This window comes from Piliocolobus tephrosceles, chromosome 1 (genome assembly GCF_002776525.5).
Source record: "Piliocolobus tephrosceles isolate RC106 chromosome 1, ASM277652v3, whole genome shotgun sequence".
Lineage (NCBI taxonomy): Eukaryota > Metazoa > Chordata > Mammalia > Primates > Cercopithecidae > Piliocolobus > Piliocolobus tephrosceles.
The window spans coordinates 140,621,656-140,641,353 of NC_045434.1; the positions used below are offsets into that span (position 1 = coordinate 140,621,656).

At 36.2% G+C, this 19,698-nt stretch overlaps 1 protein-coding gene and 1 long non-coding RNA gene across 3 annotated transcripts in view; one reads left to right on the plus strand and one right to left on the minus strand.

Moving 5' to 3' along the window:
• ADGRL2 (adhesion G protein-coupled receptor L2) overlaps positions 1-19,698 on the minus strand; it is a 698,223-nt gene that overhangs the window by 485,045 nt on the left and 193,480 nt on the right. The gene's annotated exons all lie outside the window — the stretch shown is intronic.
• LOC111539564 lies at positions 1,932-3,266 on the plus strand. The gene is made up of 3 exons (XR_002730723.1): positions 1,932-2,307; positions 2,435-2,508; positions 3,101-3,266. It is a non-coding gene; the product is annotated as an uncharacterized LOC111539564 (long non-coding RNA).

Consider the following 19,698-nt stretch of genomic DNA (forward strand, 5'->3'; position numbering starts at 1 on the left):
AAGTTAGTGAATGGAGGGGTAGGGGGTAAACTCAGACCTTTTCCCACAGGGTCTACACACTTTTCCACTTAGCTTTACTGTCTCACCCATTTCCTAACTAGGGACAGAATGATTGCATTCCCTAGTTACTCACATTATTCCCGTGCACTCCATAGGGACTTCACACAGGATTACATTTCCAAATAGAAGTTGGCCCATGTTAGACTTACAAGAATTTTTATGATCATTGAAAACATTTCTTACAATTAAATACTATTTTGTCAGATGATCAGAGCTCACTATAAAACTAGCCTTATTCAAGGAAAACATGTAGGGCTCCTACTATAAGTCAGGTAATAGTTTGCAGGAGTGATAGGGGATGTTGTGTAAGATGCAGGAAGAAAATGCACGAATCTAAATAACAAAGAGTCTTGGAACCAGACGTGCATTTTAGTCCCTTTGTACTCTTCAGTGTAATTGTCTTTCTTGGCCACCCACCGTATTCTACATTCCCAACCTTCTGGCCATCTTGCAATTATCCTGACAGGGATCAAGTGAAGGCCATAGAAACAGAGGTATATATCTATTGCCATTCTGAAAAGATAAAAAAAGTAAAGTGCATGCTATTTTTGTAAACATATTTCAAAAACCTTAAAACACTGACTAGTTATTTCACGGATGGGCATTTATTCTAAGGAAAAAATTATTCACACTGGCAAAGATTTGAAGGAAAGATCTTATTTTCAAGTATTGTTTATGTAACCAGTGTATTGGGACAGCCTGAAAATTAAAATTTTGAAATATTAAATTTGAATAATTATATTTGAATATTTTGATGATTAAATAGTTCATTCTGACCATGGAATACCATGCAGTCATTTGAATAATTATATTTGAATATTTGATTTAATATTTCATTCCAACAATGAACTACATACAGCCATCTAAAATATAGCATATCAAAAGAGAAGAAGATTTAGAAACATATAGCATCATCTTCTATTGCTCTATATTGCCAGTGACAGTATGTGCTGTATAATCTCATATTTATAAAAAATACAGTGCATGAGTGTTTCTGTATAAAATACAATGAAGGAACATATGATAAATGTAAATAGCAGTTATCTTTAGAAAGGGAGGCTTCAGAAATATTTTCTTCTTTTAGTTACAAACATTTTCTTTTTTCTTCTTTTTTTTTTTTGAGACGGAGTTTCCACTCTTGTTGCCCAGGCTGGAGTGCAATGGCACAATCTCGGCTCACCGCAACCTCTGCCTCCCAGGTTCAAGCAATTCTCCTGCCTCAGCCTCCGTAGTAGCTGGGATTATAGGCATGTGCCACCACGCCTGGCCAATTTTGTATTTTTTTTAGTAGAGACGGGGTTTCTCCATGTTGGTCAGGCTGGTCTCGAACTCCTGACCTCAGGTGATCCACCCGCTTTGGCCTCCCAAAGTGCTGGGATTACAGGCGTGAGCCACCGTGCCCGGCAGTTACAAACATTTTCTTATTTTCCACAATAAACATGCATCATTTTTGTTCTAAGGGAAGAAATATTGAAAACAAGAATAATGAAAACTATAAAAGAGCCCACATATACAAGTCACATAGCAAAGTGAATGACCCACTCCTATACCGTTTGTATAGACACTGTCAGAAACAAATGTCAGAACACCGTTATTTATTTTGTGCTAACAGAAGACTTTTTTTTTTTTTTTTTTCCTGAGGTTCCTGGCTCTTCAGGAACATGATTCTCCTCTCTGAGCTGGTTCTGATTGGAAAGCACCATTATCATGTTCTAAGTAAAGACAGAACCACATTATTAGCCTTGAACAAAGGGACATAATCATTTCAGAAACCTCTAAAATAGCATTAATAGCAACAAATGCAGATTCTTTTATACAACCATCCCAAAGACACTGATGCTTCAGTTTAAATGATTATTTTTTTCTCTTGCCTTTCCTCCTCCCAGTGTTGTCTTGTCTTTGTGATGACATGGAGGTACCCACTGACCAGAAGATACATCATTCCCTGCACACTGGCAGGAAATGAAGAGCTGCCAAGTACCAGCCAGAAACTAAATGGAGATTGTTGAAGGATAGAAGAAGAAAATTAGATATGGGCTGTCAGTGCACATATTTTTTGCATTAAATTATAAACAATATGCTGTTAATATTTAAATCACAGAGGAATACCAAAATAAAAAATATGTGTCCTTGTTTTTCTATCATTTCACTTTCTCCTCACCATGTCAATATCAAAAGTATACTGTGTCTTTGTACTCCATGTCATCAGGCATATGCATATCTGCAAGTACACAACACTGTAAGATGGTAAGACAAAAACTTTATTAAATTTAATGCCTGATGCAGAATTTTAAGTTTGTTGTCTTCAACTCAAACGTAATATTTTGGGATTTTTGATGCGTATAAGCTTGACAAATCAACTTTATGTTCTGAGTTAAAGGCAAATAAGCATTCAGAAAACTTCATGAACATCAAATGTCAATTGCAACACAAGATTTTGATACAACTGTAAGTGAGTCTGAAACATATGGATTGAATTTTCCTTGCAATATTCTAGTGTTTGGAAGGAAAATCTGTGCAAAAAATGTGTTGTGGGTTTTCTGAAACCCCCGAAACTGAAAAAACATTTTGATTTATTTAGATTTAGAGATGGGATAACCATTTTGCACCCCCGGAAAATTAAGTACCAAATTCAGTTCAGCACTGCAAGGCACAAGGGCCTGAATAAGTGAATCTTCCTTTTCAGTTGTATTGAACTGTTTTAATTCATTCAAACTATGCAGTCGAATCAGTGGAAAAGCCTAGAGGTTTCTTTCTGGGGCTGTAACTTCCCCCACATAATCTCTGAGAGCCTTCCGAGAGCCTTACCCCAAGTCACCTCCAATAAACATATACTCTAAACAAGCATAATATGCAACCCTAAACAACGATACCACCTAGGTAAAAACTGAGATTGCTATACAAACTAAGCCCCCAGACAAATCTCCCCATCCTATAGAAATTCCGTGTCTCCACTGAGTTAAGTGCAAAGAAACCCCAAAGGACCTTTCTGCTTTTACTTTGTTATTTTTGGATCTTATTTCACACTTTTGTCCTTCAGCTTGATTTGACTGGATTACTTCCCAACCCTCAGTAATGCTCCATTGTGGGAGCCTGTGTCTCAACAGTTCACACCTGCCTTTTACTCCACTGGGTTGTGAAGATTCACAGAAGATGACAGGAAGGGGGGAGAAATAAGCTAAAATAAACTTTAGAGGACGGCCCCATTGCTGTGCCTCTCTGATCTTGGTTGTTGTCTACAGAGCTGTCCTTCAAAGACATTGATATGCAGCTGCATTTTAGAAACATTTCCTCTTCCAGGTTAGGAGTCTTTTCCAAATTAAAGATTCAGTCAAGGGAATTGGTTTAGAACTTCTTCTTGCCTTCCTAAAAATCTAAAATTTTTGCATATAAACACAAAAACAAAAAAGTATAAGCTTTTGATTCAGGCAGTCTGGGGATCGTGTCTTGGTTCTGCTTCATTGCTGAGTGTATAACCTGGAGTAAGTATCTTCTGAAACTCATTTTCCTCTTTTAAAAATCGGAGATACTAGTCCTTCCCTCACTGAGCCATTTCAAGAATTAATAAAATATATTGTTTACTTGACAGAGTGTTTTGTAAGTAGTAGAAGCTCAGTGAATATTACTTTCTCTCCTCCTTTCTTCTAATACCCTAGTATCTACATTTCATATATTTTGATTCAAATCATAAAATTGTTAAATAAATCATCAAGAACAAAGTAATAATCAATCAAATTGTCAAAAACAACACTCATTGTCTGTTCAAAGTTCTCCTAATTTTTGATGCCTAAGAATACAAGGTGATTACCAAGCATCTATCACAAAATCACGACCAATCCTCTAGCTTTGTCTTCAATACATTGAGAAACAATTCAGGGATAATTGGAAAATGAAAAATCTCTCTCTGTCTTTCTGAAATCAGTAAGCATTAAAAAGAGAAATAAACATGTAAGTTTAATTAGAAATTTTAAAGAAGATGGATATCTTAATTTTTCACACACTTGATATAAAAAATATGCATTTATTTTTTCAAGACTCACAAATACATTACAAAATTTAAAGATTCCTGCATTTTTCTCTACCAGGTACCAAACACTGGCTTGAAAGATATTTGCTATTAGCAGGCATTGAGGACTAGGTAAAAAAAAAAATTAGCCAAGAGAAAGCAATGATTCTGATTAAGTAAATTCCATTGAACTCTTTCTAGTAAGCATTATTCAGGTCATGAATGCTAATTTGTCCTGCAGGGGGGCTGTGGGTAATTACCCAGAAAAACTATCAGCTTTATTGAGTTGCTACAAAACAGTATTACTGAATGGTACACTGTAAAGGAAGACAACCTTGATATGTACTCACAGAAAAGGGTATTTTTTTCTCCTACTGGGAAGATTGTATAGCCTAGATAGAAATGATAATAAATGGCATTTTGCTTAGAAAAATAAAGTCACATTGGTGTCACTTCCTGTTTAATAGTCAAATAAAATTTCTGACATGCAAAGACATGTATCTGAGAAGTGCCACCAAGATACCCAAACAATTTTAGCTTTCTGCATATTTAACATTGTGTAGAATCAGAACCATCTTAAAAATGAAGCAAATATGGCACATTGGCCGCATTCCAGCAACTACACAGAACTGCTGACGTTACTAAAATCTAGATAATTTAGTCCCATATGGGAATCCATACCACAATTATATTGTCCCTGCTCCGACACAGCCCTGATTTTGCACTTCTTTAAGCCCAGCTTTTTATAATTTTAATTCCCTTCACCAATAAAGCAATTTGCATTCACATAGTCTCCCTGTAAGAAAGAAAGAAAAAGAAATCTGTTACATGACCTTGGTCTCTTTAGAGTTGATTACAAGGAAACAAACTCTTCAAATAACCCATTCTTTCATCTTTTTTTTAATTGATGTGAAACATCTCACTATAAACTGTGCATAGCAGGCTACAGGCTTACATATTAAAATGTAGACGTGTTTAAAATCTCCTCATTTGCTCATTTAGCACGATGAGATAAAACCCATACTAAGTTTGCACAGACATACATTAGGGACAAATAGATAAAGAGAGAGCATTACCGTTTGGAACAATGGAATAAATTATTCCATTATTGGAATACGCTATTATAAAATGTTGAGATTTTAAAAGGTGTTTTTATAACTTCTCACCCTTTACTGAAATAATTTGAAAAATGTGCTTGGTTGATTCACTGAGGCCTACGTTGACACTTCGTAAGTGTTTAAAGAAAAAAAATGATTTCCAGAATATTGTTTTCTCTATAATTTGGTCTAAACAGTGTCAAAGTCCAATATTCACATGAAACATGATTTGCTTTTGACTCACTCTGCTTACCTTAAAAGACAAAGCAGCAAATAAGAAACATGTGGAAAGTAGAATCATATCAAAAAAACTCTGATGAAAAAAGTGAGATTACTAACTTAAAATAAAATACTTTGACCACTTCTTCCCCTACACAAAGAAAATAAAGGCGTGAGTTACCCATAGTTATTAACAGTAATAGTTGAGAGAACTCACATGTTAAAGAGGTAATCGTTAATCTCGCTAATCATTTGTATGTTGAGAAATATTTGGTCTTTGGGGTTTTCTTGTACGTGTCTGTGTGTGTGTGTGTGTGTGTGTGTGTGCTTTTTTTTTTTTTTTTTTTTTTTTTGAGACAGGTGTGTTACCTGGATTGGCCTTGAGCTCCTGGGCTCAAGGGATTCTATTGCCTCCACCTTCCAAGTAGCTAGAACTACAGGTGCTTGCCACTGTGCCTGGCTTGTCAGTTGTAGCTTTAATTCAAAGAAAGACAACGTCCTCCAATGTACCAGTGGTATTTTGTCTATGATTTCTTATTTTAGGAGGATTTTGTTCTATGTTCAAAACAGTCAAGTAATAGTATCTGGTTGTAGCTAAATAAGATATTTCATATTGTTATAGATATAGTGTAAATTTTACTTTGAGAGATAGTAATTTGTATTTAATAAAAAATTTTCTGCAAGACTAAGAAATATCTTCATAGTATAGTCTTTGTTTTCCATTCACATTCAGTACTAAGATAGAGTTAAACATTGAAGCTTTGATTGTATTCAGAGTTAATATGAGTAAGCTTGCAGGCCATGCTCTTCATTTACTTTCTTGTGAAAACCTGTGTGAACTTGTATATACTCACATATCAAACCAAGAAGGCTATTTTTTTCCTTGTCAAATAGTTTCTTAGAAGGAGCCTGAAAAAGGTACCGACTATGGAAAAAGACAACCCAATAATGAAGAGCTCATACTGTTCATGTGTACTAATAATGAAATACACCGAAGTCTTTTTCATTCTTTCTACACCTTGACAATGACAAAAAGGACCCTACATAACTTTCCACCCCCGAGGGGATTAAAAGCAGCTCCTAGTTTTCACTGTAACTATAATTTATGTCTAATAATAGTCTTTCAGCAGATTTTTTTAAAAAATCAATATTATCGCCAATGCATATCTTCTCTATTTCTAACCTTGAGAATGTAATTTTTTTTTTTTTACGATGGCTCATTTTAAGGGAAAATGAGTACCATATGTATTTCATATATATATTTCACATGCTAAAGAGTTTGAATGAATGTGTTTGTCAGGTTAATACTTCTGGTTCTAATAAGGAATTTTGTTTTTCAGCCTTCTTTTCGTTACTCACCTAGGACCTAATCTGCCATCCTTACGATGAAAAAATTCCCTCTATTTCTCAAAATTGGGCCACTGAGGTACTTGCATGTTCCTGTCAAATTTGCTTTAAACTAGAGGATATGTACCTGAGAAATATTATTATTATATTCAGTTTTCACATTATCGTTATCACTCCTAACACAGCCAGCTCTGTAAGTAATAATTATTAACATGAATGTTAGTTCAGTCTAATTTAGTTCATTAGCAAGATAACTCCTTTGATTTCTAAAGAGGCATCATGACACTTTAATCAGTGGGTACTACCAGCCTGTTTATCACCATCATTCATCAAACTTTTTTTCCTAACAACGGTATTTGTTGGATGAGCATAAAGTAAACATATAACAAAGTCCCTTCAACTTTCTTTTCTGTATTCTTTTCTGTGTTCAACTTTCTTGACTGTATTCAGTGAAAGACTTGGATGCTTCCTTCATCTGTCACCCTGGAATTCCCTCTGTTGGGCAGACTTGCAAGGATTAAGAGTGCTGTCCTGAGCATGTATTTCACTAAATCCTCACATACCATTCAGAGTGGCTGCTGCCTGAACAAGTTCCTCCTGTTTGCACACAAGACATGGCTGGTGCAAACAATTCAATGGAGCGCTTGCCTGGCACAGCGAGTCAGAGTGTCAGCTCAGTTTCGTGCCAGTTGTTGTTAATCCATTTGCTTTACATAAAAGATGGAAAACAGGGCTTTGTTACTTAAACTAGCTCCTCAGGCTCTGTTTGAAGCCACCTTTTTTCATTCATGTTTTTAACAGTTTCTAACATCATAAGCCTTCTTGTTAGGAATCTGGTAATATGATTTCTACCACAATGCAGGCAGGCACCAGGTTTACCGTAAATTTGTATGAACAGTCTGTCAAAATGCTGCATATTCCACATTTGTTACAAAACATGGATCTGAATAGGGCAGAAGGTCAGTAGAAGGTCCGATATCAGATAGAGTGGTAAAAGGAATGTGCCAGGAAGCAGGTTTTTTTTTTTGTTTTCCATATCACTTAGGTATTTTTTCCAAAGTGATTGTAAGTGATTTTCCATGAATGGAAGACAGTATGTCTTGAGCAGAATGAGGGCTACATTGTCGACAAGAGAAGCAAAGGCCACTAGATACTAAGATGCAGTTAACGGGGTGTCAGAATTACTGGCAGGCTTGTTGTCTTTGTGTGTTTTTGTGCATTGATCTCCAATTCATTTTAGCAGTGGAAGTATCATACTCCATTACTCTAGATTTTAATCATTCTGAAAAGCAGGGATTTGATGCACAAGGAATGTGTCCGTGGTTAAAAGGAAGGATGAACAGCGACTTTAATCAAAATATGATTTTAGCATAAGAAGAGGGAAAGATGAGCTATGATACTGCATACATTCAAAGACAGATGAGCCATTCCATTAGTGGATCAACAGTTCTTTGAACTGAACCTAAAAAAGACAGGCACGTGGGCTGGGGACTCTCTGAGGTTAGTTGTTCTAACCAAGTCCTGAAGCTATTTTCCAACTAATAATACATATTCTTGGTAAACATTTCACCCTCTAAAGGTTATGTCAGGGGCACATCTAGAAAATTAATGAAGGAACAGTGTTGAGAACATTCTTTATGAGATGGTAGTACCCTCGTGTGTGATTCCTATGTTTCCTATTATGTATTCTGTAAAAAGATGGCAGAGCTGGCCTCATGGGCATGTACCCTATGCACAGGGCCTCATGCAGGTAGGGCCTGGCACTTGCTTTCATGCATTGCTGTCACTATCTTGAAATCCTTAATCATTTTCTCTTTCAACTTGTGTTTGTTAGTGAAGTCTAATGGGACAATAGAGCATGCACGGGAGCAGAGGAGACACATGCAATATATGTGTCTATTGTTCCTTGTCTCCTCATTCACATATAACATTTGTGATGCCTTATGAGCACACTGGCGGACCCATAATGACTGGCAGGTCAGTGAGTCTCAAAGTGAGTGCAATGTCGGTGTGTTATGTCTGTGACTGAGGTCGGGGTGATGATGATAACATAGAAGGTAACTAAAATACAAGGCAACACACAGCTCTATTCCCTTTAAGGTCTTCCTTACTCATCAGTAAGATAGAAAGTGAAGGTAGAACATGCATGCATCAAGAAGTCAGACAAAAACAATTAAGTTTTGTGGAGGGTTTTCACTGTTCTGGTGAGAATAAAATACATATGCATACGCAAGCTACATAATATGAATTGTGTTATTTCAGTAATCCCATGTGCCTTAAATGCTTATATTTGCATTTGAAATTGGCATTGCACAATATAAAGCCGAGTGATAGAATTCATGCTAATAACTTAAATGTTTTCTTAGAATAATGTTAAATAGCAAATAAAAGGCAAAATAAAGTCAAGAGAAGGAGATTGGGGAGGAAAGAAAAAAGAAATGTTTTCTATTTTAGGACCTTTAACACTATTTTGTTTTCTGTCTTTAAATAAGGGAATCTCACGTTTTCATTTTGCATAGAACCCAACAAACAATGCAGCTGGCTCTAAAAGCAGAAAATATTTCTACCAGGAGAATGGAAAATGGGATGTGTCCTTAGGTAGTATAAGGTAGCATAAACTTTCTACCTTTTCTAAATTATTCTATCATGGATATCTCAATTACAACAATCATCAATGGAGCCCCTTCCTACGAAATCAAGAATTGAATTAGGCAGCAAACATGCCAGTCCCCTATCATCGTTCCTCTCAATGTGGCTCAGCAGCTTGATGAATCCTTTTCTGGTTATGACAAATGAGGTATGACCAGCCGCTCCCTCGCTCTGCTTCCCTCTTGAGGAGCGAGATAAACGGCCACCATATAATGTGAAATGGAGGACTGGAGAGTAGCACACTTCCAAAACACGTGGTCACCATGCAAAATGTCACTAATTAAAGGCCAAGGAGCAAACAATTTGTAAATAAATTAGTAAATGAACAACACCCTAGGGGCCCCGAAGAGTTAATTTGCTTTTAGAGGATGAGCAATTTCCCTATCTGTACTGGTAAAATCAATCTCTTCTTAGAACTGCTTAATGCTAGTGCCGCCTTGTAGAACTTTCTATCAATATTAAGTCTCCTTCTCTGCAGGAGAAAGTGTTGAGGGGCTCACTCTCTAGGTGGTGATTGCTCTCATACTCCCTGGGGCTTCCATTGGTCCTCCAGCAATTGACCAAATCAGCATATCTCACCTGTTCCTCAAGTATCATCCTATCAGAGAAGCTTCCCTGATCACACTCTCTAAAATAGCAACTTTTCCCCCTTGCCATTAAAAAGTATTCCTCCATTGTACTCTTTCTGATATATTATATAAAAGATTTATTTTCTGGTTTGATTTATCTATTGGTTTATTTTCTGTTTCCTCCTAATTACACAGTCTGTCAAGGAAGAGTTTTGTTTTCTTCACTGATGAATCCCCAGGACCTAGAACAGTGACTGGCCTGGAGGAGGCCCTCTGGACATTTGTTATGTAGATGAATGTGTAGAGGAAGAGGAAAGGGGTTGAAGGCCAAACAAGTTTGGAAAAGACTGGACTAAGCTAAATTCAGCAATCTTTTTTGTTGCAGGAGCTAACAGGGCCTTCGGTAGCTCAATAATTTGTTGTCTGTTGTTTGGTTTTGTTTTGTTTTGTTCTGTTTTTTTGAGACTGGGTCTCACTCAGTCACCCAGGCTGGAGTGCAGTGGTGCCATCACAACTCACTGTAGCCTCAACCTCCTGGTCTTAGGTGATCCTCCTGCCTCAGCCTCCTGAGTAGCTGAGACCACAGGTGTGCACCAACACTCCTGGCTAATTTTTTAATTATTTGTAGAGATGGGGTCTCCTCCTTATGTTGTCCAGGCTGGTCTCAAACTCCTGGACTCAAGTGATCCTTCCCACCTCAGCCTCCCAAAGTTCTGGGATTACAGGTTTGAGCCACCGTGCCTGGCCAACATTTCCTATCCAACTCCATCTGAGATACAGTGCATAAATCAATTGCACCACGGGAGTTTTTCCCTCTACCCCTGACCCTCATTTAAAACAAGCATTCTTCGGGACACATTTTGGGAAATGGCATCTTAAGTGGTAATTTATTGACCTCCTGGAATTTTAAATGAACCTTTTATCAGTGTAAATCCACCTTTTTCCTCCAAATTCTTAATATTTAATGAGGCAGCCTTTCTTGGGCTTAAAAAGGTGCTACCAATCTGACTTGCTCTTTCCAATTTCATCATGTTCTTTAATTTCATAGGAAAATAAGCTTACTCTTGACCTGTATTTGATGCAAACACCACAGTTTTGGTTGCTCTGCCCATTTTGTTCTCTGCATTTCCTGTAATTCTGCATGCTCACCAGTCTGTCTCTTTGAGAACAGGAACAGAAACTCCTACAGGTAGAGGGAAAGGATCTGATTTATGTGCAATGATCTTTGCAGAGCATTTAGGCCCATCTTTTGCACAGTGTGGTGCTTTTTACATGATTTTAATGAAAATTATGTAACGACATTGATCCCATTTTAAAGAACAAAAGCTGAGGTAGATATAAGAAAGTAAAAACTTGTTGTGGCTTTTTTTTATAAAACTCAGATTTTTCTCAATTCTAGGTTTCAGCCTCCTGCTGTTATAAATGATGTTAATGTGGAAACATGCTCTGTGCCTCGATGACTGGACCAGGATACAAACTTTATAAGGCATACAACACATTTGCAAAACAGAATGCGAGCTCTCACCAAAATGGAATTTCAAGTCACAGCAGCTCTAAGCAGGTACCTCTTATATTCCAGGTACCTCTTATATAAGTGAGATCCTGCAGTATTTGTCCTTTGGTTTCTGGCTTATTTCACTTTGCATATCTTCGAAGTTCATCCATGTTGTAGCATGGGTCAGAATTTTATTCCTTTTGAAAAGGAATGGCATTCCTTTGTATGTATATACCACATTTTGTTTATCCATTCCTCTGTAGATTAACATTTGGGTTACTTCCACCTTTTGACTATTATGAATAATGCCATTATCAACACTGTGGTACAAACATCTATTTAGATCCCTGCTTTCCATGTTTTTGGGTATATACTGGGAACAGGAATTACTAGATTATATGGTAGTTCTTTGTCTAATTTTGTCAGGACCACCATACTGTTTCCACAGTGGCTGCTCCCATTTTACACCCCCACTAGCAACAGGCAAGGGTTCGCATTTCTCCACATCCTTGCTAACACTTGTTTTTGGTTTTAATAACAGCCATCTTAGTGGGGAAATGTGTTTTATCTTTTTGTTTTGTAAATAGGTTATCCTCTTCATTCTGTACAAAACTCTGGCAATATGATTCCTAAGTGACTGACACTGAGTTAAGATTCTTTTTCTTTTTCAGTCCAAGGATATATCATTCATTCTTTCTAAACAGAACTATTAATTTTTTCAAGAAAGCCTAGTAATATTATATATATTTATAAACGGAGATTATCTAGGTATATACACATATGTACATGTAAATATAAAATGTGTCACTATCATTCTCTTGGTTTCGTTATATTAACAATACCTACTGTCATAAGAATAATAAAAGTGAATATGAAAAGGCTATCTGAATTACTAAAACAAGTAAGCCGAATACTTTCTTTTGACACCCAATTTTGCACGTATTTATAGCAGTGGTAAGCTTTCATTTTGGGGCTTGCTAGTGACGGAATCAATATATCTCTTTTAACTTTTTGCATTCAGGTTCACATCATGCTGTCTCACGTAAGCTTCATAAATACAGATGCTTCCTGCTTGTGGGGTTCTCACAAGGGCATAGATTCTAGGCTCAAATGATGAAACATTACCTTTGTTAGAACCAACACCAGCAAGATGCTCCTATTAAATAAGACAAACAGGTGGTTCAATGTTTTGTGATAATTTTAACAACCAGGTTCAAGTCCCATTCTATCTTCTAAATTAACTGTAAGGCGATCCATCATTCAGGCCAATAACTTACATGGCAGATTGTGTGGATCTCACCATATAGGCTTCTGTGATCACGTGTGTGAATCACAGCATTTATGCTGCCTAAGGCACTGGCCTGCAAAAGCAGAGCCTAGACTCAGCTGATTAAGCTGTAGCATAAAACAACACTTCAGTAGTCAGGAGCATGACAGCCCACAATGGTTTATTGGACCAAAGAGTATAACATTGTAATTTACTTCTCTAATACATGTCATGTTCTCTCTTATTGTTTCCCCTTATGGAGTGAAATATGTAGGTAAGAGATTGCTGTACGAGCTTCATGTGTTATGCCCCTCCAAAATTAGAGGGTAACAAACTGTCTTTATTTTCCTGTGCCTTTGGTAAGCTGCCACAAATCACAGAAACCACTGCAGGTGAGCATCTAGTGGTTTAAAAAGTCAAGGCAAACTAAAAGACTTCGTGTCTCTGCCTGAAGCTATTTTTGAACTACAGTGCAGTAAGACACAATTATTATGCTTCCTGGCCCTTCCTTTTTATTGTACGTTCCTAACCATTTTTTTTCTTTCTTATTGACAGGAAACCAGGATTTATAAAGTCTGGCTCAACGCAAATATTTAAAGACTTAATTTTTTTTCTTCCCCCAAATATAACAATGTAAGTTGAATGGTGTTTTGGTGAGTTTATTTTTCTTTTTAAACTGGAATTCATGGCTGTTCTCCAACTGAAAACAGCACTAGTCACAGATAATTTAAAGAGAACAGCTTGCTTGTTTGTCAAGCAAACATGTGTAATCTGATGAAATTATTAATGTCATAGTGTTAACTCTCTTCTCATAAATACAGTTAACAGTGCTGACACTGCAATTACACTCAACTGTTCTGGCTCTTTGCTTATTCGCTCAATCTGTCGGTCCAGTATGGGGGAGACAAATTATGGTGGATACTTGACAATGCACAAAAGAGATATAAACCTCTTCTGATTAAGCCTTGATAAAAGATTAAATGGTTCTGAATGCTTGCCAGATTCTTGTGATATGACATTTTTAACCAGTGGTAATAAAAAATTCTACTCAATAGGGTTTTTTAAAACAAAGGTTATAAAGATGGCATATATATGTATATATAAATAATGTGTATCTAATTATGTATATGTACGGTAAGAAAGAGCATGTTCACTTCTTACCTTGAATTCCAACTTTGTAACAAGATAATTTCACGATACTTGCTAGATTTTTGCAGACATTTGTTCTGAGAGAAAACAACACACACCGGATAAGTACCAACATTACTGTCTTCTTTACCATCCGTCTACCAATGGCATAGTCCTTCACAGTAGCTCATTCATGATGAGGGTTCCTACTTTCATTTTACATTATTTTATTTATTTATTTATTTTTAGTAGAGATGGGGTTTCACCGTGTTAACCAGGATGATCTTGATCTCCTGACCTCGTGATCTGCCCACCTCAGCCTCCCAAAGTGCTGGGATTACAGGCATGAGCCACCGCAAATTTTTGCTATGCCTATTCTGTCAGCAGTCAAGAATGAGTAGTGACCTGTTGTATGCGGTAGCCTTTGAATTCTTAAGCAGTTCACATCTTTTCACTTTTGGCTTTAGATCAAACAAAAATAGACCAGTTAATAATGGCTAACAATTACTTAACATTTCCTCTGTCCAAGTAGTGTTCTAGGTACTTCACATACTTTGCATCATTTCATTTCTTATATGAGGTATCTATCAGTAGTTTCCTCTTTCTGCAGATGAGGAAATTGAGGTACAGAAAGGTTAAACAACTTGATAAAGTCACACAGCTCATAACAGGTAGTGCTAGGATTTGAATCTAGATATATCACAACAGAAACTTGTAATAAACTTTAGATTAAGAATCTATAACTATTCTTATCTTCTTAGATTTGTAGATTATTATAAAGCCTTTTTGTTCTATAAGATTAGACTTATTTCATCTCCTCAAATATCCCACCGTGCATAAAGACATCCTTGAATGAACCTCGTAAAATAATTATAGTCCATATTTTTTTAAAAAAAACCATAGCAACATGGATGTGTTGTAATTATTAGTCTTCATATTAAGAAGTTTACTAAATTGAAAAGTCTCTTTAAATATACAAACAAAGAAACCTCTTGCATTTCAATATGCTAGCGCCTGGAGCAAATGCATTTATTAAAAGTGAAAGGATATGGGGAACCAAGACAGGTGAACTCAGCTATCTAGATTTTTTTGTTGACATATTTGGAGCAGATAAATAGAAATAATAAAGAAAACTGGCAGCTTTCTACACAGTGTTATTGCAAAAAATCTTGTTGCACATTCAGGAGGAACCTATATAAGTCATTCCTGGCCCTTTTGTTCTCTTTATATTTGGTTACAGAAATTATGTAGTTGTGCTCTTTCTTTTCCATTATGTGGAGCTTGTGTGAGGAAAGATCATTTCAGGGAAATGAAAAAGGTTTTTAAGTGGTTAGTAGAAGCAAAATATAATCAGGTAGAAAGGGGAGGACAAAACAAACCCAGAAAAGAAAAAAAAATACATTGTTTTCTTCTTAAATTGTGTTAAACAGTTGTTTCCCACTTTGAAAGTTCATTATATTTATTTGTCATCAGGGTAATTGATCTACACTTGTTGCCAAGTCTGTTGCTTGCCTCCTGATGAACAGATTCATTAAGTTCATTTCTAATCTCTGTCTTCTAAATTCAATAAGCACTATAAAATTTCTTTCCTTGTATGGGAATTCTAAGGTCTTTTTTTTTTTTTTTTTCCTCAACAGCTTGAATTCCTGTATTCTGATTAAGATAGATGAAGTATTTGCATGCTATCCATATTCATAATCTTCTTTCAGAGTCAACCTAAAATACCACATTTGTTGCCCAGGCAGACACAGGCAATGTGTTCGGCGAGCTCTGCAGCTTTTTGTTTAGATGGATGACGACCCATCCCTTTTCAAATCCACAGAAGAGGTGGTCACTAGGTGAATTCAGGCTGTTAAGACATCAGAACAATCATAGTGTCTTTTGTGTGTGACAGAAACTGTAATTAATGATTTCTCCCCCTTTTTTGCTAAAGAAAAAAAGAGCGATTTGCAGTTGACAGACATTTTATTAATAGTTTCTGCCAACTTGCCATGCATAAAAGGTTTTATTGGTTGCAATGCCAGTGTAAGAAAAAGTTCTTTTTGATAAAACGTTCAAGATGCTTGTTTTATGGATGAAAAATGAAGACAATCTGTCTACCGCCACTGAAAGTTTGGGTTTCAATAATAAAATTAAAATGATTGTGACATTTCCTATTGTGTTATTTAACCATCTGCTTCCTACTGGTCTAATCAATGATGGCATTACCTAGCTCTTCTCTATTTAACAGGAAGACCTGCCAATATTTTGTCTCATGGTTAATTTATGAGGGAGATTTATTATTGATAAAGCTGTTTGCATATTTAGTAACTGCTATTCTTCCTATAAAAGGGAATTCTTCTGTCTTGTGTTTGAGGGTTAAATATTCAACTTGACAAACAGCAATGGATATTTGTATCCTCTCCAGAACTAGAAATCTAGAAACTGTACAGGAGAGCAATGAGAAATGGTTACCAATGACAAACTCATCAGGTGTTTTCCGTATAATTTTAAGTAAGCATCTGTCATTTTCTTGCACAGCATTTAGTAAGAGCCCAATCTTCCGAAATATTTTCTCAGCAAAAGCATGTTAAATTCCTACTTACTTGAGTTGGAATTTTTCCCCTTTTAAAATTGTTTTATGCAAGTTTTTCTATAGAGTTGATGTGCTGTTTCAGTGATTTCTGCTCATCAATTAAGAGGGAGAAAAACACACTTTACCACATGGATTCACAATAAAACAATGAAGGTGCTTCATTGCAGTTTGCTTAATCAGCCATTATGAAGAGAGGAGAGGGAGAGGGTTATTCAATATTTTAATAAGTCTTTGGATTTTGTTGCAGCCCAAATGGAATGTAATTAGAAATGTGAAACATTAGGTACTACTAATTACTGACAAACTTGAAAATATGCCTGCTCTATTGTGCTTGTAATAATCTTCATTATTTGCTTAAACAAACTTTAGTATTTGCCCATAACTTTACAAACTTCAATTTTTAAGTCTTAAATCATTCACATTTTGGGAGAAGGGAGGCAGCTGGAGATGAGCGCCTTTTGCACATTGATCTGTAAGTAGTCATTCATTTTCTCTGGGAATTTTTATGTAAGCTCCCTTATTGGGAATATGCTAATGACATCCGCCATGATTACTGATTTTCTTTGAATCGTTATTCCTCTGTGGGCAAAGTAATCAGAAAGGGAGAACAGGAGATTTCCTTCTTGCTTGTGTTCCTTCTTCAACCATCTGTTCTACCCTGATTCATTTGAATTAGAGCTGCAGTTTTCAGATTTTTTACTCTGACATCCTAAGGCATTTGAAAGTTTAAAAGGAGTTAATAGTTATCTATCTATGTCACAAATACGGTTCTCTGTGTGTTCTAAGTGCAAATTTGCCTACTCAAGGTTTACATGGGCGAATTAATTTTATTAAGTATAAGATGGTAATGTAGGTTAGCAGCTTCATTATTTGGGATGTGTCAGCTCTGAATACCTTTTTATTCATGGCCTTTAGCACAGACATTTCCAAGAAAGGGAACTGATGTATTAAAACAAAATATTCCTAGTTGAAGAAAAAGGAAAATGAAGTAAAATTGTAAGGAGAGAATTTGAAAAAGAGAAGTGTTGATGTTCATGTTTTCCAGTAACATTTGTAGGTGTGACAACAAGAATGATGAACTGAGTGGTAATCAAGACTTCTGGGTATCAGGCCACACTTTGGCACCAAAGTGTTGTGTTCTTGAGGAAGTTACTTAATTTCTCAGAGTTCTGTTTTCTCGGTGGTGACATGCAATGAATGTCACAGGTGATCTTTAAGGTTTTCTTCAACAGTAACATTTTGTGCCTGTATTATTTATCCCATGAAGCAGATTGCAGATGATGGGAAAGTTGCTTTAGCATGGGCATTTGATCTTGTCCAGGGAAAAGTCATTTCAAGATAAACTGTCCATCTTCAGAAGAAGGATAAGGGACTGAGCCTCCAGATTATACTTTTTAAAATGATGACTATAGACCAGACTTTAAAAATGGGACACATTATCTTGTTTCAGTTTACACGGAATGGATAAATTGCTGAGAATGTTGCTGATTGATTGAAGCAAGTCTTACACTTCAGTGAGTGAAAATCAGCAAGATTCTGACACCCCTACTGAGACAGAGCTAACTTAATATGCAGAATTGGCATTTAGGCAGGAGAGTTTGCAAAACTTGGTGCTATTAGATCACTGAACATTGTCAAAACATGAAGGAGATATAAGTTTGTGACTGTTGACATTCTAGCATTCAGCTGATTTCAAAGTGAAGTGAGCAATGCATATTAAAATTGTTTCAGAAAGTGCCTCTATCTTGTCCTACTCACCCACATTGCCTCTTAATGTCTTCACATTGAGAATCAGATTGAGAACAATACAGCTGTCCCCACATTTTAAGTAATTAATAAGCTCTCACCCTAAGTAAGCTACAGGATTTTTGAATAAGTGTATAGTGTCCACTGACCCAAACTTCTGATGAAACTGTTGGCTTGTGCTACAAGTGACCACTGACCACTCCCTCCTGCCTTATAAATCGAATTTTTCTTCTCCTGTCTCTTTTTTTCTGGCAACCATTACTGATTTGTGTTCTGATTTCTGTTTGACAGTTCTGGCTTATTACAGACTGAGTGACAAAGCCAAGACGTAAATAGAAATTACTTCACTGATGTGTTTCAGCTGACCAGAGACAAACTCTTGCCCAAAATAACCTCCACTCCCTTCCTTCCAAATATCCCAACAAAGGGAAGAAACATACAGCCACTCTGTCTTCTTTTTTGATGTATTATACAAATAGAACATTTTTGAGAAATAGCCCTAAAAATAGGAGAGCACAAGCGTATCTTAATACTTAATGAGATAAAATTTCAAGGGCCTGAGATTAAAGATAGGCAGGTAGCCAGTGAGAGATGAAGATAAGTATTTATTGCAACCATGGGCCTATGTTTGACGGACAGCAAATATGCTTTGCCTACAAGTTTGGATTTTGGCTAGAGTTATACACTGTCTTGTAATCCTGACATGCAGGGCAACCTCACATTGCATCTGCTGAGCTATCTTGCTATTGCATTTAGTTTTATTGTGGGGCAGGAGTGGCGTACATTTGTTTGATAATTTCTTTGTTCCTGAAATACATTTCACAAACCTGCTCGAGACTGAATGACTCTGCTTCTTGGTTAGAACTATGTCACATTTAGATACAAATATTTTTCCTAGTACTTGCATTGAGTTACACTGTTATTTAAAAACAAGTTTTCTTCCTTCTTTCAGTTTTTGTCTATCACTTACCTGTAGTTTTATATATTTGCTCCTAGATTTTAAAAATACATATTACATGTTAGATGTCAGAAGAGATCATAATTCAAGGTCATTTTATACTACTCATATACTCTTCTGTTCTAAAACAGATGACCTTCCTGTTATGTTTCGGGATAGAGGAAGAAATCCAGAAAGGAAGTATACTCTATTCATCAGTCCCTACTTAGGCAAATTTCTGATTGACGTCAGTAGTAAACTCCACATCAGCAGATCAGAATAGTATCTGGATGGCAATATTAAATGCCTTGCTGTTTAAAACTTCTTTCTGAACTTAGAATATTGAACATTATATCCAATTTTGAAGATGATTTTATTCACTTGAAATCAGTTTTTCCAAGTTTAGAAATGAAGCATTCTTAGTTTAAGTTTAAATATTGCACAGTGATGATTTTCAACAATTAGAAACACATTGTACTGTAGTACATCTAGGTCCAAATATTTCTCATTTATGCGTACTTTTTTCTAGCAATAATATAAGCATTTCTTTTTTATTACATTTCTCATTCCCATGTGATCTCTGTCATTATCAGAATAAAGTTC